The 27760-nt window shown below is 39.6% G+C and overlaps 1 long non-coding RNA gene across 2 annotated transcripts; it reads right to left on the minus strand.

Annotated features, from left to right (window-relative positions):
• Nucleotides 1-1983: 1983 nt before the first annotated feature.
• Nucleotides 1984-23248, minus strand: LOC129782791 (uncharacterized). Of its 2 annotated transcripts, XR_008744908.1 has the most exons (4): nucleotides 21832-23248; nucleotides 12404-12501; nucleotides 8053-8264; nucleotides 1984-5310 (listed from the first exon to the last, which is right to left on the minus strand). It is a non-coding gene; the product is annotated as an uncharacterized LOC129782791 (long non-coding RNA). The 2 variants fall into 2 exon arrangements; XR_008744909.1 differs by lacking the exon at nucleotides 12404-12501.
• Nucleotides 23249-27760: the final 4512 nt, after the last annotated feature.

Consider the following 27760-nt stretch of genomic DNA (forward strand, 5'->3'; position numbering starts at 1 on the left):
AGGGGTGAGGAAGATGCAAAAGAGCTCTGCTAAAGATGCTCTTCAAGAGCGTCACCTCTCTTCATAACCTGGATAGAGAGGGAAGCTCGCTTGGCATCTCATGATAGATGGGGGATATGCAGCTTGTGTAAATATGTCCTCAGCCTGTTAGAGAAACAGGGAGGCAGAGTAGTGACATGAAAGGAAATGGATCCATGCTTAACCTTTTGTTTCTTAAAAATGAGAGGTGTATTATTTCCCTCTTTGATACTGTAGTAGAGTCCGCAAAATTCAATGCCAGGTACAATCCAGGGCTCAGTAGCTGCAGGGAACTAAAATTACATTAGGAGTCTTACTTTTTGGGAGCTGAGCTCAAGACACTTGCTTTCTCAGACAAGGAGTTGCTCACCTTTGACTGCCTCAAGTTGGGCATCTGAAACCTGGAGCCCTTGAGACGATTAGTAAGTATAGAAAAGTTTGGCTCTGGTTCATACATATGCTTCCAGAGAGCAACCATCAGGCAGAGGTAGTGCACCAGAGAGCATGTGTTTTCAGACATTCACCCATATGGGATATCTTTCAGCCTATCTGAAAGGGTTTTAATTGTTCTCCCAATTACTTAGTTGAATACCGGAATTCAACTAAGTGTGTGGAGGGTAATTTAAAAGAGAATAGAAAGAGGTAGGGACTTGACATCACATGCCAAGATTGCATTCCTCATTAATGTTGCTACAGGGAGAGGAATTTGTCTTGCTGGCCAAAAGGTGCTAGACAAAATAATTCTATATTTGGAAATTTCTGGTGAACAGAATGATTGACAATTAGGAGAGAAGGAAAAAGAAATGTTGTCTTGGCTCTATATTTTACATCTTTTGCTTGGGTCACACAGTTCAGAGTTCAAAAAGTTGCCTTTTGGGAACTCTGTGTTCAATTTTGAGCCCTGGAAAATGAAAAAGAATATTTCAATGATACACGGTTAATCTTCAGCAGTAGTGGGAATCCTGGGGTAGTGCAAAGGCCTAAATCTTGGTCTACTTTTATTAGTGCTATGGGAAATCTCTGATTATCCAAATACAAAAATTCTTAAACAACTATTTTATTGTTATTCAAACATATTTATAAAAATACATCAATGTTGTAAGACCTATAAAAAAACAAGTCCATGCTTTTGCAGTGATACCCAATTTTGTAATGCTACTCTCACAGTTTCAGTAATGTAGTCACAGGTTCTGGTATGAAAGTACTGCAAATCTGATGCACTGAAGTATCTTCTCTTGGCAAACAGAAGCAGTTAAACAACAGTGTCCATGTTAACTTTAGCTCTGTTTGAAACTGAAGGAGAAATTGAAAAAAAACCCACCCAAATGTACACACACACGCCCAACAAATCCCCAAAACCCCAAACCCATACCAGCATTCTTCAGATTGAAATGTGGCAAAAATCATGGGCTTGAAATCCTAAGTGATCCTATGAGCAAAAGATGACTGGGAATGCATTGTCTGTGGGACCACCTTTACTCTAGACAGGAATAAGTTCAATGAAAAGGCAAGAGTTACCTCCAAAAACATTGTCCATGTGGTTTTGCTGTTTACCTCCAGCCTTCTTAGAGAGACAGTGGCTATTCTGAACTGTGGCACTCAAAACATTTGCTGACAAAATCCTGGCAGCCAAGCTGCATCAGCTCTCTGCAAAATTTGGAAGAACTAAATTGTCACCAGATTTCTTAGTGTGATTACTACAAATGCAGGAAAAGTATTATCATTGCAAAGTTTCAGTTATCACCTAGTAGCTGTCTGTCATCTCTATGTCACTCTCAAGTATTCACTCCATTTTCCAGAGCCCTATTCCTCATCTGTGCTCCTCGATCCTAAGGTGGACAGACTGAGCTCTTCTATGAAATGCAACCAGCTGTCCCGAGATAGGCTGACAACCCCTCTTCCTCTGTCATTTCAGAGAGGCCAGCTTGGCCTCTTGTAACTGCAGAACTGTCCCTCCTAATGTATTCTGTGATTAGTGTGTCCGGACGTATGTACCTACCTAGTTATGGTGGGGAAGAAGCTTTTTGCTTTGGGATTGTTTAAATTTTAAATTCTCCTGGGCTGAGACATGATGAGGATGACTGGAAAGACCCATAAGGTCTGGGTGCAGGCCCCACCATCTCAGCAAGTGCTGAGCACATAGAAGTGTACATCTTTTATTTGAAACACCATAATTTCTTTCATGGAAGTTCAGGCAAGGAGAATGAAATTCAGCCTCTTCTTTGCACTGGAGAGGTTAAATTCATGAATGAAATGCTGCAGGTATGGATCTGAAAAAAGAACAGTCTTGAAACAAGAGGAGTAAATTCAGAGATGCCAGGGATGATTTAACGCAAAAGCAGCTGCTTGTCATACAGCAGAGCTTCATCTTGCTATAGGTGAATGACATCATCATTTGTTTTAACAAAACAAATGTGCAAACATATGTGCAAAATGTGAGCGAACCTTTTCCATGTGATGAAGCAGTTTAGTGTAATACAGGTTTTCTGGAGTGAACTTTGTGAACTCTTGCTTAGAAACAAAGTTTTTCTTTATCCCCCCTAAATATCAATTATTGCAGACATTATAGTCATAATATTTGTTACCTTCACCGTCAGCCCAATGGTGGTTTACATATGTGTGGTTATGGTTTAGACTCAAAGATGAGTTCAGATGGTCACAGTGGATGATTTTTACTTCAAAAAAACGTATGATTGTGGCCCCAGTTACCAGGCTTAAGATGTCTCGGTACTTTAATAGGGGAAAATAGTCACTCCACTGCTGCTTTTTGTGCAAAAAATTAGATTTCCTAACCATCATATTTCCTTATTCCTATATATCTGTGAAAGAAGAGTAAGCATATTACTACCACTACTTAGTGTGTCTGTTGGAGTGCTCAAAATCAGAAGAGTTATTCATAACTCATTCTTTCAAATACTGTTACTTTGAATAAAATACTGTTTTAAAAAAATCAGAATACCTTATAACTAGTATACCAGCAGTCATATAAAAATATACACCAGTTAATGAAAAGCAATCATAAGGTTTACATGATGGAGCTGGGCATGCTGCAAACTGAACGGACATCAGCAAGCGCTCATGGTGAAGGCATATGATGGCTGTTTCCAGCAATGAGGTCTCAAGATCAGATGCTCTGGCAAAACCGTGACCTCTCACATCCAACAGGCAGTGCTGATGGTGGCAGGTAATGTTCTGAGGATTGGATCTGTCTGGTTAGGACTGAGCGATAAGACACCTAGTAAATACTTGCAACAATAATACCACTGAGCACCGGTTCCCATGTTCAGTCATTTCTTAAAATGATTTTTATTCTTCAGTGTTTGCAAAGATAGCAAGCCACAGGTAAAAAGAATTATCTGATATTGTTCAAGGAGAGAGAGTGTGGAGTTTAAGCCAAAAGATTCAAAAGGCAAAAGTGTTTCTCTGAATTTTGAATTCTTTTTTCCTTTGAATACAATGTGTGTTGACCATATGTGCTTTAGGTCCTACCTGAATCTCCTCTCATCCATACATCATCAGTTTTAACACAGGATATAGCATGACTGGCAGACAATCTGGAATCAATCTGTTTATCTTTAAAATGCTGCTGAAAAGTTTTAGAAGTTGCAAGGTCCTGAACTGGAAAGAAAATCTTGGAAGTAACAACAAAGAAGCATTGGAAAGACAGACAATAACTTCAGAGTCTTCTATCTGGATCCTGTTGTGCAAGAACATATATGCCATCTCACAGAAAACCATTGCAGTGGAATAAAGTCTTCCTCATTTATTAATACAACCAGGAATCAACCAGGCAGTTTTTAATTAGCATTGTAATTTTCAAGAAGTGAAAGATGGTTGCTTTATAGACTTCATATGCAGCTCAGAAGGGGCTCCAAACACAGCTGCATTTGTTTATAATATACTGCTATTTTTTAAGAGGATGCATCTGAGATACTGTATGTACTTGAAGACCTTGTGCTGCATAGCTAGAAAAATTTTATCAAAAGCCATGAATTCAATGTATTGCAATTTTGCTCTCTGGTGCTTTTCTAAGCATTACAAATCATAGGCTGTAGATGGTTTGCAAATAACCACTCTAGAAGAAAGCTTCCACATGTCTATTAATAAGAATAATATAAATATTCCACAAATAGATGACTGCTTATTGAGGGGCAAGTATAGGGCAAATCTTTTGTCTTTTGTTTGTTCTGCATTTCAGCCATATCTGACATCTAACTGCAATATTTTGCATTCCTTTAACTCTGATACTCAAGGATCACACAAATGCTTTACAAACATCAGTGGGCTAAGTCTCAAAACATTTCTGAAAACAGGACTCGTATATGGCTGACATTTATTTCTGCAGTTCATAACTTTCTTACCATTCACATTATCCTTCTGTTTTCTGGATTGGATATAATCATCTTACTAGGATTCCTAGTGGACCTTTCTGCTCTCAGGTAGTAGGTTCTTCTTGGAACTACAATATTTTAATATTTCATGGTTGACTAAAAGAAAAGATCTTGTCTTTCCTCAACAACAGCAAATTATGGATTAACTTCACAATCATAATAGTAATAACAACATTAATAACATTATAAACAATAGTTATAGTTTTCAATATTACTATTATATTATGTTATTAATATTACATAACTGAAGGACAAGCTTGACCATAGATTCTTGAATTCATGAACTGCTCCTTTACTACTTACAGATACTGCACATTGTACATGCTGAATACGAAAAAGGAATCCAGTTTTTCAAGCCTACTTCAAAGCCTCCACAAATAATGTCTTGAAAAATTTGGTTTTCTCCCATAAGGTCACTTTCAGGGATATTTAACCCTTTTCTGCTGCAACTTGCAAAGGCTGATAGGCTCAAGCTTATTAAAAAATCCATTGCCAAGGGGTACTAATAAACAAGGCTGTCGTAAGAAGCAGATTCCCCCCTGTTGTTTTCCATCTGAGCCATGTTGAGTATTTTATTGATGAAAGGAATAAACAAAGGTTTCAGATTTGGTTCATATCCCTTAATTGTCCATAATTATTCAAAGTATCTAAAAGGACTTGCATAATCTAACTTGGTAGGGCTTGAAGGTGAATGCAGGGAAGGTTTCCAGGCTGATTTCCATAAATACTGTAACTTCTCCAGGCTCACAATAGGCTCAGCACTTAAGGTCTAATATGCAAGCTCTTGCTGCGGCTAACAAGATGCAGCCAGCATTTCTGGCTGGAGCTCCTGGCTGGCTCTCGCATATGCACTCTGAACATGTGGCTCAGCGCTGTGAAGTACTGACTGTTTTCTTCACCCCTAGAAGTCAATGGAAATTGTTTAAAGTGCCCAGCAGTTCTGAGGATCAAGCCCACAAAAAATGCTATTGTTTGGAAACTGAATTGCGGTAAGCTCCGCTTTTTGTACCGTGAGTTCATTACTATATATGTTCACATTTCCCCACAATTCCTGTTGAAACATATTTTGAACAGCAAGTCCCCATGTTTTATTTGTACAATCTGGTGCTAGTTTAGAGACATTTTGTTTTGTTTAGGTTTTGTTCTCCCCCATGGGGTATGGCCTTACTTTCACTACATAGGAAAGTCAGGAAGGCTCCAGGATGCCGTGCATCAAAAAGCAACCTAATCAGCTAAGGCTCTGTGTCTAAAGCATCTACTGCTAAACAAGAGGACTAAAATCTTAAAGGCATCCTTTTCACATTTTCCAGCGACATTCCTAATTTTGCATTATCTTTCATTGCTGTTAATACAGTGCTCTTAAATTATTTGCTGTCCACTAACAAAAGATGTGTGGACACCTTCAGCAAGGACCTTAACTACAAGCCTTCTAGACATGTGGTAATTCCCCATGCAGTCAGTAGGGCCATTTTTTTAGAAGTTTAAATCCCTTGATGAATCCTGGTCCTAAAGCATCCAGACACTGGGAATAGTTTTAAAATTTATTTATCCAGTTTCCCTTGAAGGACAAGGAGGATAATTTTATATATGAAAAAAATGAAAGGAAATTAACAGAGTAAGAAGCCAAAGTGATCTTTTTCTTCAAAAAGCAAATTTACAAAGACTTCCATGGAAGGTTATAAAACCTGCCCTGTTTGCCTGAGAGACTTTTCTAATCACTTAGGTAAACATGGGAGGTAGACTGGGTAAATACATATCCAGGATAGGCTAAATATTGAGGTGTTTTAGAGGAATATTTATTGAGTTAAATATATTTATGTATACACACACATACATATTGGTACCTGAAGAATATATATTTTGGTATACTACCTCAGAGCCATAACAACTCTTAGGTGTACAAATTTGGCAGTTGGAGGAATCCAATTTAAAAATCAATATTGAGTAAATCATAACAAAAAATTCTATAAAATTATAGTGTTTCAGTACATGAACTTTTCTCAGTTCAGTGATACAAGACCTCATAAGTCTGATGGAACCTCAAAATAACATTAGCAACTGGTGTTGCTAATTTATTTGGATGATGCCTATTGAAATAAATTTATTTGGATGATGCCTATTGAAATAAATTGGTGTTATTGAAATAGTTGAAATTGAATAGAAAATATTTCCTTCGTAATGAGCACAGTATATAGTCATTGCCTTAAAATCCAGAGGACAGAGGAATGGCTGGCAAAATTTTGCTTGACATATACTTTCTTGGATGATTTCTTTAAGAAAGGAAACTTGAAAAATCACTTGTATGTGACACTTTTCCATTTAGAAGAAAACTGAAGTAGCTTGAAACAGTGAAACTAATCCTGCAGATGATCTTTAAAGTTCTCTATTATGGATGCTAGAAACTTACTATATGGCATTATTTATCCTATTTAAAATACCCCTGTTGGCGGACAAACCTCAGGGAACTTTGCGGGAAAGCATTTTAATTGATGAACTATAGAACAGAGTGATTAAAGAAATGAACACTAAGTAAATGTTCTGGCAAGTGCCATTGATGGGAAAGCTTCTAGAGGAGTGGTAAAAATAAGATCCAAATAAAGGTGTAAAAAGATGGAAAATATAGGACAGGAAGACAGATATTAATCCATCACTAGTCACAGGCAAAGGGCCTTTAAGTTTTGAGTTTCCACACTCTCTGGTCAGTTGTCCTTTAAAATGAAGTTGTTGCCGAGAGCAGTTTTTACTTAAAACGAGTGAACTAAAACATAGAGAAGATTATCCAGTTGCTATGTGAGAGCTGTATATACCATGAGTGCAACTGGTGAGAGAAATGAGAAAGCAGGTATCAAACCTTCTTTGCTCTTTAGAAGTGGACAACCTCTAATACTTTTTAATTACGATTTGTTGTCGCTTTTATCCTGGCCATATTTTACTTTGTGTCTAGGCTCCCTGTTTCCCGTAAGCTTCCTCTGGGACCACAAACTGCTAACTCGACATCTACGGACAGAAATGCCACAACATAAATTAAGTTGTTTTTTTTTTTTTTAAAAAAAAATAATTTTTGCATTTTGGTTGGGGGGTGCCACAACAGATAAAAAGCCACTGTGCAGCTGCCTCGTGGAAAAACCTTCAGCTGAGCACTGATAAAATTTATCACAAGAGCACACATAGGAATAAGCAGCTTACCAAAGCAGGCTGCGGTAAAACGTGCAACAGCTAAAATATCTAACGGGATGCTGTAGCTTGACAATGAAACGGTGGCAAAAAGAGCTAATAACACGGGGCTTGTACAGTACATAACTTTGTCTTTTGGGCTGCTGCATTTATTTACTGAGCTCTGCACCACTGTATTGTCCCCGGACCTGGAGCAGAGGTGTACTTGGACTCTCCCAAACAGGTCATCGTCCTGCTGGGTCTGTGGCACACCGTGAGCAGAAGTGGGCAATGCAAGAGCGGGGCTGGTACCGGCACTCGAGGCAAACTGGTGCTGAGCTTTCGCCACTTAACTGTTCACCTTATGCTTCCTGCATTTATTGATTTTCTTTTAAAAGTGATTTCTGAACTTATCCTAGAAAAAGATGGAGACTTCTGAGAATACATCTGGCCCCAAAATAGTCAGAATTTCACCAAAACCCCTCCTCACCTTGTGAGGTCATCAGGTGTTTCAATGAATTCAGAAAAGCTCTAGAATAAGCAAAATGCTGTGTAGCTTCTTTCATTAGTTGGAAATACATGTGTAAGGTTTCTCTTTCCATCTCCAGTTGCTCTTGCATGGCTTGCTGTTCGAGAGGGTAAACACGACACGTGGATACCTGGCTCCATGTGTGTATTTTTAGCTCTCCCGGAGTCTGGAAGCTGTAAAAAAAAAAAAAAAAAAAAAATCCCCCAAATCAAAGTAAAACATCCTCTCATTTAAAGAAGAACCTGGATTAAAGGAGCCCTTGGGAAAAGTGGAGAGCTGGAGGGTTAAGCAATAGCATGAGACAGTTTGTGAGAGATCAGGCATGGATTAGGAGTGATTGGTGACTCACACAGATTTTGCTCATATGTATCTGACACTCCTGAAAGTCTGCTGATTCACCCTGGGAAGGACAGGTTCTTCTTTCTCTTCTGCTGACATTTACAAGCAGCATAAATGAAAATGGTAGTATTTTACACCTGTGTCGCACATGTGTAAACGACTGTAGGAAGAACACAGCAGCTGCAAATCAGGTCCAGAGAGTTGAAACAAGAAGAAGCAGAAGGTTGATAAAAGAGCATAAGCTAAAGACTATTGCCAACGTGGACAAAGAAGAGAGAGAGAGTGAAACAGAAAGGAAAAGGTCAAAGGAAGTGAGAGAGAGAGATAGACAAAAAAACTGGAACCAGGTTCACAACAAAGAAAAGGACAGGAAAAAAAAATTAAAATGAAACCATCCACAAGCAAAAAGTAGGGACTATTAGTGTTGAAAAGGAACAACAGCATGGAGAAGGGAATATTCTCATTCCATTCCCAGACAAGCAAAAGCTAAAGCCCCCACCAGCCATGCTATTGCAAAGGCTACAAGGGATTAAAAAAAAAAAATATTTTTTTTTTCCTCGAAAATGGACTTTTCAGGTATATGATCACAGAGAAACTGTATAAAGGTATTAGACAACTTGACCCCCAGAAAGAAAATGAGACTGGGACCCATTTTCTGGTTTTGCTCAGTGGGCGTGCTGCTAGCACCAAAGGTGTTTTTGGGGTGGTTGTCCCTTTGGTGCCTTTTTTTGCTGGTGCAGCCTCCCTTGCACTATGTGGGGTGTTCGTTTATGTCCCCCATGCTGCTGACAGGGAGCCAGCCTCTGTCCCAAACACTAAGGGAGGCATGAGAGTGGAAGGGGTGACTAACGTCGCAGGATTCGTGTGTTGCAATTAGCAGCATGGGGACACCTGCCTGTGTGCCAGTTCCGCATGGCACACCGTCCTTTCTCTCCAGCGCTGTTCCCAGATCACTTTTAACGTGCGAAAGGAGAGATTATTTACCAGGGTGGTAGACACATTTCTGTTCTCAAGAACACTGCGATATCATTAATCTTCTGGCAAGTCGGCAAGGGCGGGTTATGTGGATGCAAGTATTTTGCAAGGCTATAAATAAAATTTAAAGAGAGAAATGGACAGAAAAAGAAGATGCTTACCTGGAGTTTCCATTGCCACAATACAGATGATGTTAACACTGCAATAGCTTACTGCTAATAACACTTTAAGAAATCTCCCTTTTATGGTTTTCAGCATCTATCCAGAAAAGTGGAACATAAAATGGGATCCTAAGGCTGCAATATAAATTTTCTAATCCTGTCTATAAAACAGGTAGTTGATCAAAGAAAGTGCAAAACATAACTCATGTATCTGTAATTGTTGTACTGGGCTGTTCACCTGGCTGCCTCTACAGGCATAAATATCTGAAAGGAAGGGAAAGAAAATGAAAGCAGGTGCAATATGAAGTTTTGTCAGAAAGAAGGTATGATAGATAGCCACATTAGTCACATGTAGCAAAGATATAATTGACTTATGCAGGTTATCTTTACACATCCATACTATGTATTCTGCACAGACCTCATACGTTTCATGTCCTGCCTTCCTTCAAGAATCTGGGACAGAGAAGAAAACAGGAATTCTCCTCTTTGACAGAGATTTCTGCCTTTGCTCCCCTAAGAAACTCCAACAAAATAGATAAAATAGGACAGCATCTATAATTTTAAGGTCTTGTGCCGTGGGTCCCTCAAAAGGTATGAGTCAAGACCGATTTACATGAGGACACCATGTTTTCCTTCCCCAGTGGTGTAAAATACCTTTTTCAAATATGCAAAGTTGAGATAAATTGGATTTTAAACCAGGTAGTTCAGTAGGAGTTAATGATTATTGCTCCCTTTGGAGAAGAAAAACTAACATTTGAAAAGGCGGAAAAAGCTGTTTATGGCTTCTGCAAACAATCAAAAAGTGCTGTCTTTCTGAAGTTCCTCTGTGATCAGGAATAGTAGAAGTAATTCCAACATAGTCAGATGGTCAAACCGGCATGATAAACCCCAACATTATGTGATGCATTTTAAAATCACATGGTCCTGCCATTTATCAGAAATACATCATTAGAGCTCACATGATGTATTGATGTTGATTTTAAGTTAGAGCATAGCTACTGCTTCATTTCATTTGTCCCAGTAGGGTCTGGTTGCTTTTACATAATCTGCTTTTATTGTCACGTCACCCAGACAAGGTAGCGTTCTATTCTGCACTGTGCTGTAAGGGCACAGAGGAACGTGATGATTTTATTTCAGTGCTGTACATTTTTATTAAATTAATTCAACACGATACTTTTTCCTCTCCAGTTTTGTCGGGGTCACATTTTTGTCCTGCCTTGAGTAGATGTAGGGAAGAAGGGAAATGGCTTGAATCTGACTGTCACTTTTTAGTGCAATCACCAAGGAAATCTTAAATAAAGCACCCTTAAGTGAATGAGGCAGTAACATGTTAAGTGGGACTTGGGAAAAGAAAAAAAAAAAAAGTATCCTCTCCCGGGAATTTTTTTGACTTCATTAAAACTGAATTGATCTTAGACCTTAGCTGTAATTCCAGACTATCAGGAAGATCAATGCACAGGAATAGAGGGATTATGGCTGGAAAATGGGAAATGATTTGTTGGAGAAAGAAAACCAAAACGTTGTCTTTGCTTCCCTTTCCAGCTCAACTTCTAAGCTACCTGGAGGGCAGCTTCAGCCTTGGCTGCCCAGTGAAATGTAGCTGGATGCAACTTGATTTGTATCTGTACGTTCCCAGTATACGACTTGGCAAAGGTGTGAACCCCAGGTTTGTGATGGCAGGAGAGGTGAGGGCTCAGTCTCTCATTCACTGGGTTACTGGATTTATCCCTAGAAAAGTACTTCCCAGACCACCAGGTCTAGGACCTGCTGTCCTAGACCTAATTATATGTTTAGGTCATGCAGTCACTTTAGGAAACAGGTAAAAATGTCTGTCTGGAAAGCAGTTCAGTTTGCAGACTTCTCTACTCCTACTGAAAGAGTTTGCAGAATCCTCTGGTGGTTGGGAATAGTCCTCCTGATTACAGGCATACACTTACTCATTGCAGTTTATACACATTTGTTCTTGTGCCAACACTGCCCTTCACTAGCAGTTGTTCTTTACTACTAATGTATTTATAGACTGCAGTCATATTCCTCCTCAGTCCCAATTTTGCAAACTGAAAGAAGCCAGACCCTTTTCATTCCTGCTTACGAGCCAGGCTCTTGTTTTCCCTGCTTGGCTTAGCAGGCTGTCCCTGTTCACGTGCCAATCCCGGTGAACCCTTTACCTGGCTGATCAGAGCTGTGCACAACAGTCCAATTGTAATTTCGTGGGTGCTTTGCACGACAGAGCAAATACTTCTGCATTTCTACAGGAATACCTCACCCCAGCATTTTTTATGGCCACAGTATTACTAACTCCTAATCATACAGTGTGTAATTAGTATACCAAAGTCTCTCTCCTGCTGTATTATTTCCAACTGATGAACTCCAGCTGATAGCAGGAATTCCTGCTATTAGCCTCCAGGTTCATGCTGTTGCACTTTTTACTATTAAATTACATCATATTTCTCTATCTTCACTCTTCAAGGTCATCCAGTTCTTTCTCTGCAATGTTGCATCGCAAAAGTGTTGGCTTACTGCACTGCTTACTATTAAAATAGGCAGGCCTGTGTTTTTTTTCTCACAACAGGTTACAAGCTGAGCCTCCTGCCCAAATCATCTGCTTATCTCATAGCTCTCTACAGCCTGGTAATATTCTGCCTCAGCCCATGCCTCATGAGCACAATACTTCTGGGAACTGTACTACATTGTTTTCCCTGAGGAAACCCTTTTCATTTGCAGTTTTTGGTAGCTTGAGAACAAAAGATACCAGAGCGAGAGAGTGACTAGTAAATAGAGGACAATCATTTTCAGGTGTGAAGCCATCCTGGGGATTTTTTTTTAAAGCCTCCTACCTTCCTACATGGATGTCAGTATCATGCAATCCAGATGTTGTTGGCTTCTGTTCAACACACCCCTCGTTTGAAATGGAAGGTGTTAAATTGAAGTCAGCCTGAAAAGAGAGGTGAACAGGGCTCTGGCAACCATGAACAGGAGGATCAGAGGCAGATCTAGCAGAAGCACCAAGATCGCAGCTAACAGGAGTCATAGTGTCTTCCTCAAAGTTAATCCCTTCCCAGCTCCCTTAAGGAGGTGCTAAGGGGCACATCCTTGCTTCAGCAAAGGTGTATATGGGCTGCTGTTCATGGAGCCAAAGCAACTCGCTTCAGCTCAGGACCTGAAAAGCAGGACAATTGCTCCAGCTCCTTCTGCAGATTCTGGAGTGAGCTTGAAGACAAGAAGTCACGTGTGAGGGTAGACTGGGTTTTAGGGTTTTCCTCATAGGCTTACTATAGCAGCAAGTTAGGGCCATTTGACTACCTATATTTATCATATCTTAATGTACTAGGCTTTCTTTTCAAAATAACCACAGGACTGATTTTACTGCATCTGTAATTTCTGGCTTGTGGATAACTATCGCAACAGCTGTTTTCCTTTTAAATCACTGATATGTGCTTTACGTCTCAATCGACTTTAATGCTGTTCCTTGGGCCTGTCTGACTGAAAAATTCATACTGACTCCCCATTATGAATACAGATTTATACACATAGATTTTTAGCAGAGGGAGTTTGGGAAAGAGGAGAGGTTGAACAAATTTCAAGAAGTTATTGTTGTGAAAATGCATGTTCTAACCTTAAATAAAACGAGCTTTGTTGAATCAGAGCTGAATTGGTTCCCAGTTCCTAGCTTTGTTGTTTGTACATTTGATTTCATATTTTCATGTTATAAACTCAACATTTCTAAATGTCGTGCCATGGAATCCATTTGGAAAACGTCATGTGATGCCAGATAGGCATTTTGTAGTCTTGTATACTATACTCTCAGTCTTACTGCGTCTCCTTCCACTGTAATATTATTTGCTGTGCAGGAGCTGTGTCTTGGCTTCTGCAATAGTTTGCCATTAACAGGGCAGAGCATGTCATAAATAACCCTCCAATATGTGCAATAATTAACTTTTAAGACTACCATTAAATCCTTTTAAAGCGGATTGATTAGGTTTCAATTTTGTATGTTGCTTCAGATTTTCATCTAAACTGAAGTGTTTCTTTAGGCTATTCTGCAGCTGTGCTTGCTTTCTAGCACTGACAGTCATTCAAATCCATCTCGTGCTATTGTAACCTGCTGTTAGCCCATTAGTTGCAATCTGTGGGAGGAGAAGGAGACAAATTGTGTCACTATTCCTTATCAAGGGACCACACAGTTGTTTGCCACTTTGACTCCGTGATGGATAGTTATCTCGAGATGTGACAGGTGTGAGACTGGAAATTTAGAAGGAAACAATGCGGGAGCCCAGTAGCATTTTGTTATTGACACTTGCTAGATAACAACACAGGGTTAATCAATCTCTTGTGTTGTTCTTAACCCCCTATTCTTTTTGTCTTCAAGACGCAGTTTTTCTCATCAGACTGACACGGCAGGAAAAAGGTTCAAGTAGATAGCAGACATTTTTCCTTTACCACGTACTGGACATACAATGTCAAATTCCATGAAAAACACATCTGTGTTTCCTTTGACAATTCTTTTAAAACTCTTTGAAAGTGGGTCAGGGGCTGGAGAAAGTACAGTCTAAATATCTTAAAGTATCTGCAAGTAGACATCCTTTCTTTGAAAGAGAAACAGTCTTTTTCCAACTTGATTTTTATTTTCAACAGGTTTTTTATCATTGTATTTCTGCAAATTAACTTGCTGTAGCCCATCTCTTAGTATTTCCTTTCCAGATACAAGCTAAAGTGACTGAGATGAAAGAAACAAATACCCTGAATGTTAAATGACCGCATTTACTTAGCTCTGCTCAAAACACACAATTCAAGGAAATGCAGATCCAGGACCATTTATTTTAGATATTTTAGACTAGGTTTGGTTCTTTTATGACCTTCAGAAAATTGAATACTAATACAAAATTCACAGTCTTAAAAAATATTGAATGTGGTGTTCAATATGTTTAGGGAGCACTGAAAGAATGACAGGAGTTTATGTATGAGCTAAGGTTCACATTGAATAAGGATCTATGGTAAAAGCTAGAAAATGATAAAGCTATAGAAGTTCAAAGAAATACCAATGAACATTGGAGTCCTACTGTACTGACATGATATAAGAGGCACTGGGTGCCAAAGAGATCCAGTTGAAGTAGCCAAGACAAAAGATGAGGAGGACATTACTGCCATTTCACTAAAAGGGATAGAATTATACAAACAATGGAGACTTCGTTGAGGTCTCCAGGAGGCTTGCAGCAGCTGAAGACCAACACACAAGACCATAGGCTCACGCCTAATCTACAAGGCATTGGTAACTATCTTAGTTTTGGATATATCTGTTTGCTCTATTTCTTTGTCCTGTGTTATTCTCTTGTATAAACAAAGCTTTTAGGCAAAGGTTCCTGCTGATGGTAAGGGGAAAATTTCAAGCGCGCTAGCAACACTCTTGGGTGTTGATACATTAAAGAGCCAGCTTGCTCATACTCTCCATATTATATTGACAATGTTAAAATGTTGTATGTTTTGTTAGGCAATTAAACCGTGTGTTTTGTGCCACAAAACAAAACAGAAAAGAGGCAATTGTTGGCTTTATTAAATCTGAGGGATGAGTGCCCTGCTCACAGGTCATTTGTAAACCTTTAGTAGCATCCAGCAGAGCCTGCACACACGGGTGCTGCAGCAGCCGTCCAGAAACGTTTTTGGGTAGGGTCAAGGGAGCTGTATGGTAGCCAGGATGCTCTACGCTCTTTGGCTCCTCTTGCACTGTGACAAAAAAGCTTGGTGAGCTGGTGTAAAGGCTCATTCGTTCCCTGATTCACATTTCCAAGGTCTAACTGGAAAGAAAGGACTTTGGACACATTTCACTCCTGCCTCTTCATTCCTCTTCAGAAATTTGCATCTGTTTGGTCATGTACCTTCTGCATGGCCATGCTTTGCAGGGCAGAGTTATGATATACACCATATCAACTTCTTCTGTCTGACAGACGTTCGCACAAGCGCCTTTCATCTCCATCGTGGGAAATGTTAAGGATGGAGAGTGATACGCCACTACGATTCTGAAATGTCTCTATCAGGTTTCCACATTAGCCTGCTTTCACCACTTCTTTTCTCTTGCCTTCTGAGTTTAAGTAGCTGCCAATGAAATCTCAGAAAGGTCTCATTAGATTTGAAGCTCCTGTCAGACAGAGCTGGAGGAAAATTTATCATGTGGGCTTCATATATGAGATTTGAGAAACTTGTTTCTGTCCATCCGATTCACATTCAGGTTCTGTGAAGTGAACAGTAATTAATCAAAGGCAGTGCTATAGGAAATAAAAAAACCTGATGCACAAGCATAACCAGCAACTCCTCACGCAACACTTGCTCTTTAGCAATAGCAGTTGACCACCCAGTTCAGCACAATATGTATAAGCGACATCTGTTCCTGTGTCACTGTGGCTTTCCTGAGCGGAAAGGTACTTTGTGTGCTTTATAGCTGCCACATGGCTGACATTGTTATTCCATAACCTTACGCCCCTGTTCTTGCACCCCATGCCCCTAAACCTTGTCTCTTGCATGCTTCTCTGTCTTCCACTCTAACTCTGTAACAGCTGAACAGCACAAATGCCCAACAGCAACTGGGATTCCTAAGCAAAAGCAGTAATAAAATAACATACCTCCAAGATGAAGGAGACATGCATGTTTCTGAACGTTTGAGTGACAGTTTTTAGTTATCCATAATAAGCAGAATTTGTTCTTTTAGAAAGAATTACCTTGAGTCATTTAAATAGAAAAGGTTTATCAGGAAAATATTTAAGAAGATGCTCTCCTGTCACCGTGACTGATGATCTGAGTTCACGTCCAGTCTAGCTGCAGACTTTCTGTGAAATGCCGAAACATTGCAGCCTTGAAGAGTACTTGAACATTTGAAAACTACTGAAATCCAGTTACTTTTGAACAGGAAACAAGCTTTTCACTGAGTGTGTCATTGTTCAACACAGAGCAAAGGATTGCATCGATGCAGAAATTACCAGGCTGCAGCATACATATTAATCACTGTATCTGAAATACTTCCAAGTAGTACCCGACAACTACTCTGAGTTGTCTCTGTGCCATGTATTCACCACCTGTGGCACACAAATGAAAACCTGTGGCCCCCAGCATTAAATACAGCTTCCCTGTGCAAAGAGAATTAAATACCTAAGTATCATTAAAGACCTACACCTTACTATCCTACTTTTAAAATAGGGCTTATTTGATGACATTTTTGGTAGTGACTGTAATATAAACTTCTAGGAAAAAAAAAGTGTTTGGTATTGTGCTGTGTTCAGCACATATTATGGTCAGTCTTGATTTTAATTGGGACTTGACAGCTGCTGTAATACAAACAAATAATAATAATAGCTTAAGGATATCAAACAGAGAAGGAGGACAGAATGCCTTTTATACTTACAAAAAGATTATGTCAATTGATCTAGATTTCAGAAAGCAGTAGAAAAGAAGCTAAGTGTAACTTGTTATCGTTAAAAGGTAGAAATCTGTTAGCCTTTGATTTATTTGTAACTGTTTAGCACACTGTTAAGTATAAAAAGAGTCAGAAGAACATAATATACCAATGTAGTTGCTAATATTCTTTAGAAAGAGCTAGAGAGGAACAAAAAAAAAAAAAAAAGAGGCATGAGAGGGTTGTATTTAATACAATTCTTTGCTCAGTCTCAAGCAATGTTCTATCTAATGCAATGCTTTTCTCCCTGATTAATCAGAACAGGGTTCAGATGAAATCAAATAATTTGCAGATGAATTGCTAATATGTCCTGTCATGCATGCCCTTCTAACAGCATGTCTTTCTATCCTGTTGAAGTACTTACATCATATGGAGAGACCTGGAAAGTTTGAACATTTTGGTTCACTGCCAAGAAAAATTATTTATCAATGGCACATACTGTGCTGATATATACCACAAGAACAGATTTTTAACTAAGAGTGAACATTAGGACGAGACCCTTTTCCTTCCTTTAGTGCATTAAGACAGACTGGGATGCCGTGTTCTCTTCTCCAGAACCTCCAGGAAGAAGCCTCAAATCCATTTTAGCTACTAAAGTGGTTCTATTAAACACAGCATCAGGGTACTTCTAAGATTCAAAGTCATTAATCTCACAAGCCTCCTGAGAAGTAGTGCCATTCTGTTCTCATATTTTATGGATGGAGAATCGAGGGGCAGGAAGCTTATGTGGGTGGTGTGTAGGTGGCTGTAGATGTGCTTGCATGCCTGGAAGGGCAGGTGTCAAGTGAGTGGCCACAGCATATCATAGCCTTTCTCCATAAAATGTAGTCCCTATTATTTAACAAAAAGTACCACTTTTGCTGCAGGACAGCTGCTGACTCGGAACCAGCTCTTAACTGTCTCAGCAAATTCACAGTAGTCATCTATTTCTCAAAGTAATTTCTGGAGTAAATACTTGCTTATCAAATTAGGCTTCAGTTTCAAGAATGATCTTTTTCTCCATTGCTCCTGCAGGGAATAGTGTATCATGAAAAAGGCTTTGTTCCCTTTGGCAGTCAAGCTAACGCCATCAAAGAAGCTCAGGGAGAGGGAGCTCAAAGTTGTCATTAGAGTTTCAGGCAGATCTTGCTTGGGCTGTGGAGGGTTGCTATCACTACATGGTACATTCCAAAGGTCAGCCAGATCAAAAGCTCTGCTCAGCAGCCAATTAAGACATTGTTCAATATCAGGGAAAATAGGAAAAAGAAAAAGAAATACAATTAAAATTTCAATAAAGAAAAATCAAGTAACTGCAATATAGCCTACAAGTGCCACCCAGGAGGGCTGGGATAATTTGCCATGATAGGATTAATTTACAGTTCTCTTGCTTTTGGGAGGTTTAAGTCTTCAACTTTAATATTTCTTTGGTGCATTATCTGCATTTGCATTTATCATTGGCTTGTACAATGGAATTTTCACAGGACTTGACATTTTGAAGTCCTAACTTAGGGCTTGGTCCAACTGCCTTTGAAGTCAACAAGGAGATTGCCACTAAGTTCAATGAGAAGTTGGATCAGGCTCTATAATCACTATGGACTCATTATAATCTCACAGCTGGTAACAATCGTTTAGAAGTGTAGTATAAAAACTGTGGTACTGGCAGGATGAGTTCAGTGCAAAGCTGAATCCCTTCATATTTAACATAAGTTTAACAATTTAAACAGATTTTAGAATTAGCTGCTCTCTTTGCACACTAACATCTGATGACTTTTTCTGAAACTTGCTGAAAAGGAAAGAGTCTCTGCATTTGCACGATGAGCTGCCTGAATCCTTTAATATGCTTTTGTTTCTTTAACTCCAAATCAAAGCAAGAACGACATTTTCCTCTCTCACTCTGTTGCCACAGAAAATAGTTTTCTGCAAAATGGTTGCTTTTCCAAGCACTTTGTTAAAATGGCTGCTGCCAGGACTAGGTCTAGGAGCATGGCAATTGCAAAAGCTAACCCTTTTCCCATTACATTTCACAGTTTGTATACAAGCAGCAACACCGTGTTCTCACTGTGCGAATGCTCATATTGCTGTGATGAACAAATTGAGGGCAGATCCCTTCGAAACGAATCGAGGCTTTGCAATAGTTTTGCAAGAGAGACTGTCTGACTCACGGTGTGATTATAAATGAGAGAGTGACTGTTTCTGCTCAGATTGAGGGGTCCCCAGGATTCAGGTGAGGCTGCTGTTCTGGCAGGCCTGCCAACACGGATTTAGATTAACCTAATGGTATGTACGTTGTTCTCATGCAATCACTTTCCTTTGTGTCCTTCAAGTATACTTGCAAGTATCAGTGCAAAGAGGTCTTAAAGCTGAATGAGGAGAGAAGCTTAAGGTGGAAGAAGGTGGGCTCAGAAGTGTCTGGGTGTCTCACAGACTGTACATTTACCCACTGAATTTGCACGTGCTTGAAACTGTATTCTTTTTTGTGCATGTTGTTCTGGATTTGCCTTTTCAAAGAGTTTTCCAAAGTCCTTACAAAAACCCAAACTGCTCCCAGAACTGCTGTTTCTTTGTAATGCCAGAGATTTCCCAGAAGAACATCACTCCCTCTTTGGACCAGATGCAAGTGAAACTACTTTGAATATCAGTGTGACTACTTCTCATGGGTGAGGAAAAAGGTTGCAACTTTCCTTACAGAAAAAGCACCATTCAGAAGTGTGCGTTAGACACTGGGCATCCAGAGAAGACCCACAGGTAGCAGGTGCTGCAATGGCAAAACACTTTGCAATACTGTTGTCATTTGCCATTTCTGCTTCTAATGAAGTCAACAATTGTTGGTCTCAGAGCCGCAAGAAAAACTTCAAAGGAAGGTTTTCAATGATCTTTGGAGCTTCTTCATAGGAGAGCAGGGGTTCAGGGCACAACTCAGAGTATCCATCTAGTACTCTCATGGTATTGTAATAATCCTTACCCTATTATTTTTTGTCTTTTATCTTCTTCTTTTTTCCTTTTTTTTTTCTTTTTTTTTTTTCTTCTGCTGGTCTGTATACCAGGTAACCTCCCATACTGATGGTAAATAATGCCTGTTCAGGGTAGATCTACGTTTCCTATATTGGCTTCTCTTCAGGACTGAAATATGTAAAGCTTCAGAACCCATACATACTCACACACAAATCCACATAGAGAAAGACAGAATAATCCTCCATATCATGCTACAGTAGTAATCTAGCTTAATGCAGTCTTGGAGGGTAGGCTAAGCCAGTGAACCATTTCTGCTTTACTGATGTGGTTAATGTGAGGCACAGAGGCCCGGGAGAGAATGATTTCCTTGTAATGTAGCAGTCCATCCATTACTCTGTATATTGAACCAATCAATTGACTTGTTTATGACATGCTTAATGTTTGGGGAATCCGAACTTCTGATTTACTTCAAGTCCTTTTAATTACAGTATATTCCTTGAAAACAGATGCTTTTAATATTCAACTTGAGTGTTTTATAAGCTATGCAAATATTTTATTTGTGGTATTTTTCTGGTGCTCACAGCCAAAACAGGCTAGTCAATTTTCCAGAAGACTATGTTATCTCACTGAAATGTCAGGAAATTCATCTTCCCAAAAGTTCTTCTTCCTTTGCAGGCTACACATTGTACTTTACCTTAAATTTTATGCTGTATCATCTTGACTTTTCTCTGCTAGAGAAATGAGGGTATAATATCAGCCTGTGATGTTTAAAAATACATACATGAAGTTTTGGTCCTTTTGACTAAATGAAGGAATGAAGTCATTTGGCAGTATTTTATGTTGGAACTAAAAATTTTTTTTCATTGCACAGCTAGGTTAGCTGTTGAAAGGCTGGAAATCCTAGCACAAAGCTTTTCTACTCATGCTATACTTGAAGAAATAAATCCATTGCAGTTTGCATGGAGCTGCCAGCTTAAGGAAGCCAGCTAAAGAAACCAAACTGAGCACAGCTGAATTGCAAATATGGGTGCACTGCTTAGGTATCTGAATTTTGACCATGAATCATTTTTCTTCATCACGTTCCCCTAGATATACTCTAAAAATCGAACCAAACATAATGATAATCATGCCAGAGTAACAGGGATTGGCAAGAAAGGGTCACTCGGAGGTTGGTAGAGGCAAAGGTATTTCTAAGCATCATCCCAATGAAAGAAATGCATCCACAGCCAACAACACCCAAACTCTCAGACCCATAGACATTAGAGACACTAATACTTATCAATATGTCCAGTTCCCCTTGTTGTGGTCCCAGCCCTGCCCTGTACGATTACCGTTGCTCCTAGCCTCTTACATTTCAGAGTGGATGCATATTTCTACCAAAACAGAAAACAAACCTGAAAAAATCTGCTTTGAAGCAACTACTTGTGCTGAAAAGAGTGCTAAATGCAGTAATAATGCAATGGGTGTGTGTGTGTGTGTGTGTGTGTGTGGTGGTGAAGAAAGAATGATCATTAACGTTTTCCATTTACAGAAGTAATAGGGTGAGAATACTCTCAAGTCTAAGTTTTTTAATGGGTACATCCTGAAAAGCTTGGAGCCCTTTTGTTGGAGCACTGTTTCTCTGAGCCCTGAATATGTCTTCCTGATTCTCAGGGCCAGGCTGACAGTAGTTCTGCTTATCTATGCAAAAATACCTTGGATATAAGCCCTCAGTAGTTCATGGTAGCCCTTATCTTCTTGCTCACCCCATATCATCCCCTTCCTTTCCTCTTCCTCCTGCCTCCCCCAGTCATGCAACAGGTCTCTTAACACATTTTTTTTCTGTTTCTTAGTTTGCATGCTAACTGGGACCTTTTCCTTATACACATCTAATCACCCAGTTATTTTTCTTACCTTGTAGATGTCTGTGTCCCCCGGGGCTGTGCATGGCCATCACGCTGTGTGCTGAACCTGCGTGGGGCTGCAGCTGACGCTTGCACAGGTGCCAGCTGCAGTGGGGGGAATTGTGCTAAACCTCACTGCCCTGCTGGGATAGACACAAGTAGATCACAAAGCTTTTTATCCCCCTCTCTTCAGTAAACAATTGTACCTCCAAAGCCATGAGCAATTTTTCTGATTCACAAACACTACTGAATTCACCAATGTTTTCTAGTGGTGGGTTTCACAGCACTGAACGCTGTTCCTCTTTCACAGAGGTGTCTTACTGGGTTGAATGCAGAGCAGAATTACTTTCTTTTTATTTAGCATTTCACAGTCAGCCAAAAATTAGGCTTCCTTTTCTGATTAAAACTATGTTGTGAAAATGATGCCTAATTTGGTGTTTTCTTCATCTCTTGGTCTTTTTAGCTATCACTGATTTCCACATTTTGCTTTTTTGGTGAATATATACACACACATGCACATACACGCACATGTACAGACACTAACTGGTGTTTGCAAGTTGTATCTTCTTTTCCTGGATGGTCTAATTCTTCCAGTTCAGGCATTAGCACTTAGGTTCGTGCTGAAATGCTTTCCTGAATCAGCGCCCGAGTGTTTAACAACGTGAAGTAAAATGGATGGACATTTTAATGTTTCCTCTTGTATGTGAAATACTCTTTCATCTCTGTATATTAGGAACATATTTTTGGGATCGTTCTGAAATAATGCTCTCTTGTTTAAGCCCAAAGCAGAAACACACGTCTTGAATCAGCCAGTGTGCTTTTCATTTGGAGATGGAGGAGCGGGCACTGACTACGCTTTTGAAGTGGTTTTGTATGGTTGTGGGTGCTTGATATGCATGATTGCACCCACAGTTCGGCATGCACACAGTCAGTGGCAAGGACACGTTTCAGAAGAGCATGAGTGAGGTTTCGCTCCCTCCTCCCAAGTGCCTTTGTTCCTGCTCGATAGAGAAGAATGTCATTTCTCAGAAGAAGCTCGGAAGAAGGTCGTTGAGCTCAGATTTGTCTGAGTGATGATTTTCCTTCTCCTTCTTCTTTATAACTCTACAGGAACAACCTCACACACTGTTGCTGGAGAGTTGCCAGTGGATTTAGTTTTTTTAAAGTTTGTTTTTATGATTTGGCTAAAAAAAAAAAAAAAAAAAAAAGCAACCTGCTAAGTCATTGCTCGGCACTCTATGAGTCTACAACAAAACTGTATGCTATAAAAATAGATTGCACCCATTCCTACTGTTAAATACCACGAAAGAAATAAGAGCGTTTACAGTATGCTGAAAGGAAAATGCCTTCTCCCACCCATAATAAAATGTGTGAGTTCAGGGTCACTTCCTAATAGGTGTTATTTCCTCTATTTTAATAAAGGTATTTTAACACCTGTATTCCATGCCAGACAGTATTGTCATTTTTTCCACTGATTGGCTTAACCAAATGCTGGAGGGGGGGGCACAAGCACTTTCAAACATCGCTGCTTCACGCCAAACACAACTAATGTGCAGAAGGAGGAAGCCAGAGAAAGCAACAACCGCCCCTAATTACAGCCAGACGACTTCCAGTCCAGTGAGGGACGGGGAGGCTTTCAGGATGGAAAAAGGTCAGGAAGCCCATCTAGGTCAGCCAGTCTCTGGCTTTGAATTGGCACTTGTACTACCCTCACCCACCCCCACAACCTCACACACAGACTATTTTTGTTCTCCAAATAGTTGCCCAATGTGTGCTGAAGACTATTTATACTCATTGGGACCGCCTCTGTCCTTAGTGCTTTTCTCCATACAGAGTGGTGACCTTTGCTAAGTTGAAGACCAAACCTCCTGTGTATGGGGAGCTTGGTGATTCCAACAGAAGTCAGCAAGAGGATTTGAAAAAACCTGACCCTCTTATTGCAGGAGAATTTTATGCTCCCATGGATCAATTCTTCTGTTTGCTGGAGTATTTTCTTCACAAAGCATCCTTGCCCCCTCCTTGCACTGGATGAGGAGCATAATGGGAAAGTTGATGTAAAGCAGAGATACTACACCCCCCTCACCCAGTTTCTGGGGCAGATCTCACAAGCTGCAGTGCCCTGGGTTGTGTGTGAATGGTTTCCTCAATGCCAGCCCATTTTGCATCTGTACTGATATCCACACTGAATCTTGGATCCAGCTGGGCTGGAAACACTAAGCCAACCAAATACAGGCATGAATTTCTTACAGATTTGTCAAAAGACAACCAGCAGACCTGTGGTCACATGAAGCAGAGCACAGGCTTGCTTGAATAGTTTATGAAGCCTTAGTGGGTCTCACAGCTTCACTCTTTGTTGCTGTAACAGAAGATGAAACTACATATGTTTCCTGTGATTTGGGGTTTGGCAGCAAATGCATTACACAGGACGATGAATGTATGTAGCCTTTGTACATATTTCTAAGCATTTGCTTGGAACTGGAAGGTCATTTTACTCAGGCAAATTACAAATCCTTTGGAAGAAAAAGAGTATGACTACTTGTGAGCCCTGTCAGATACCTTAGAAAACTGCACTGTAAATGCACTTTGTTTTATTTTGGCATATTTCCTGTGTTTGACAACCAGAATGCAAAACTCCACTGTCAGTATTGCCGAAGGCCAGAAGATCAAGCGACAATTATCCGTAACACTGAAAAGGCATAAAAAATACTCTCTGACCTTTACAATAGGCCACACTGCACAAATTTCCTAAACTTACTTAAGCACTCAACTCTTCTGTGCAGATGTAATTTGCACGAGCCTTTGTTCCGCATGACCATGGGTTAGAGGATGGTGGCCAAAAAGTGTCATTAGTGCAACCACAGTTTATTAGTCATATATGACTGCGCTTGTTGCAGGAATTACTGGGGAGAACTCCGCAACCTGCATCATGCCAAAGGTCAGACCAGTTGACCATAATGTTCTGTCCTGGTTTTAAAATATATTAATCGATGTTCTCACAGTACTTAGGCAATAAGGATAACAGTAGCCAAACTGCCGAAGGCTAGCATTACATTCACAGCAGCACTAGAACTAGTTTTACCACAAAACAGTACACAGGTCAATTATATATAATAAATAAATACATTTCGGGAGCTAGAGGGGCCAAAAGGCTTGTGGTGAGTTTGATACTAGCACTTCTCTCTCTCCCTTTATAAAAAGCTCTGGAAGGAAGGCAAAAATATTTTAAGCATCAAAAAGACTGATGAATAGGGATGCCAGGATATTCACTTAGAGACAGTATTGTCAGGAGTTGTTTTCCGAGCTATGATACTAAAGATAGTATGAACCAGCAAAGAAAAGAACACTGTAAAAATGCAAATCTGCTAAATGTTGAATCTATTAATCCATAGCACACTTTCTTCTGAATCATACTTACTCAGATGTACAGGCAACAAAAGTATTTATAATATTTGCATAATTTCAAACCCCCAGTTCATAAATTATGTATTGGTTGTGGTCAAATGAATGTTAGCGCTTTCATAATTATCTTTTGTGTGAAAGGTTGCGCGGTTTACAGAGACATTTCAATGGCAACTGAAGATCTGTGAGTTCCTTTAATACTGTAGAGAAGAAATGGGAGCTAATTGTAGAGTTGCTACACATTTGCTCTTGAAAAGTGGCAAAGCTAAAAGGATTACATTTAATTTGAATTTACTTTTTAAAGAATACTTGCTTTTGTGTAGAGTGCTAGCAACTCACGTAGGGCCCCAATGCTGGGCATTCAGGAGCTGTCAGAAAAGGAGAATAACCTTGCAAGAGTAATTTTTTTAACAATATAGACTGCCGGAAGTTTCTCAGTGAAAAGAGGCCATATGTTTGTCATGTCCTGCTCTGTTATCAATTATTTAAGCTGAATTCTAAATAAGTAAAATATTTTCTACAGGAGGACTACGAGTGCGTAGCCTTTTAGCATCCTCAAGAATAATGGGGCCCCTTTTCCTTGCAAGGTGGATAGAGCTGGCGTAAGAGAAGGGACGGAGAAGCACATCCAGCAGTCAGAGCATATTTGAGCAGAGGGACAGGTAACTGCGAACAGGCATCGAGCAGAGCTGGTGGGCACCTCCAAAGCTGCTGTGGGGATCTACTGTCTCACGGGCACACATGGATTGGTCACGCTTCTCTGCTATGGCTAATTGTCAATTCAGGCGAATGTGCCTATATGAAACCAGCAGATGTTTTTAAACATTTATTTCTAATTTTGAATACATAATAGAGGTGTACATTTTAGAGGCCTACTTTTTTGTTTTCCTTCAAGTGAATGCTGAGATTTTGATTTAATCCAGTGTCTAAATGTTGAAATCTTTGGTGTATACCTTAATCCTCCTATTATTCTGAAAGAAGGAAAGATTTCTTAAGAAAGAGTTTCCTGGGGTTTGCTAACTACATGGAATTAAAATGGTTAATATAGTACTCTAAAGAATAGGAATCGTATCAAGAAAGACCATTTCTTTTATATAATGGGAGAAGACCTCATATCATGCGAAGAAATCATAACTGAGGAGGAGGTAGAAATGAGCCTTACTTTCACAGTACAGTGAATGGAAATTTAAAGCTAAAATCACCATACATAGCTAATGAACAAGCGACAGTAAGTTCCAGGTACAACGCTTTCATTAAAAACTCAAATCCTCCACAACCCATCGCACTGCTGCAAGCCAAAGAGGAAGGACAGAACCTGACGACCACTTCGGGAACCTTCCAGCCTGAAACTCAGCCCAGCTCTGATTTTGGCTAGTTCACGGAAGTCAATGGGAATAAGGCTCTTGTCCTGCTGCCTTTTTGGAATAATACATCCAGATGCCAGTGAGCCTTCACAGAAAATGGCCTGGGAGCCAATACGCAAGCATAAAATATAAAGTACAACAGAAATCTGAATTAGACATATGGATTCCTATATGTAGACAGGGAATATGCTTTTCCACTTCAGTTTTTATGAAGAATTTCCTAACTACATCAGATTTGTAGAGCTGACTCATAACATTGTGTGCCATGGTAAATTAGACACAGTTAACTCATGCATTAAGAGAGCTCACTTACTGCCAGCATATAATACGCTGAGTTTTTTTCGAAGAGGTAAACTCTGCTTGTAGTTAGATGGTATAATTTTTTAAAATTTTGTTTAACAAGATCATATAAAGTTCTTGGTTAAAGATCCTGGCTTCTTTGAAAAAGTTCAAAATCCGCATATAATTTCTTGGAAACAATTCAAAATACTTTGAAAATACATTTAGTGTCAGAATACACATGCCATGTGTCTTTTTATATGCAATAGATTTTATGTACTTTACACCAAATTGTACAATTAATTTGGACACATTTGGTGGGAAATAAGTTTTTGTATGTATGGGAATTGATTAAGTAATGCAATGAATGTGGCAGTTGAGTCAGACCTTTGTAAATGAATTAGGAAGGTTCCCTTTACTCTCCTGCAGGAGAAAGCAAAGTTGTTTAATATTTTATGAGTGTGAATGTTTTAAACAGTTTGGAATGGTAAAACCACTCATCAGAGGCTGTGTGAACATTGTGGTGCATCACAGCAATGGATTTGCTGTCAAAAGGGAATCGAACAGAAGTTTTTCTTTGCTACCAGTTGCTCTTAAGAGCGTAATGACTCATGCAACTGGCTTAACCAGATTTGTAAATCTTCATGGATGGAGAGATTCTGGAACATTTATTTCAGCTCGTAACATCAATATGTGCATCTCTTATGTTTGGGAAGACTTGTTAACTGGGAGATCCAAAAAGATTTGGAAAAGGTCTTTGTCTTCTCTTTTCCCCAGCTGAATATGTCAGGGATGGAGTGAACAGAAGTCAACGGTTTTCCATTCCTGAAAGCCTCTGGCGTCTGGGAGAAAAGCATCTTGGTGAGGACATGGAGAGAGTACAGCTGGAAAAATGCT

The sequence above is a fragment of the Falco peregrinus genome, chromosome Z (genome assembly GCF_023634155.1).
Source record: "Falco peregrinus isolate bFalPer1 chromosome Z, bFalPer1.pri, whole genome shotgun sequence".
Taxonomy (NCBI): domain Eukaryota; kingdom Metazoa; phylum Chordata; class Aves; order Falconiformes; family Falconidae; genus Falco; species Falco peregrinus.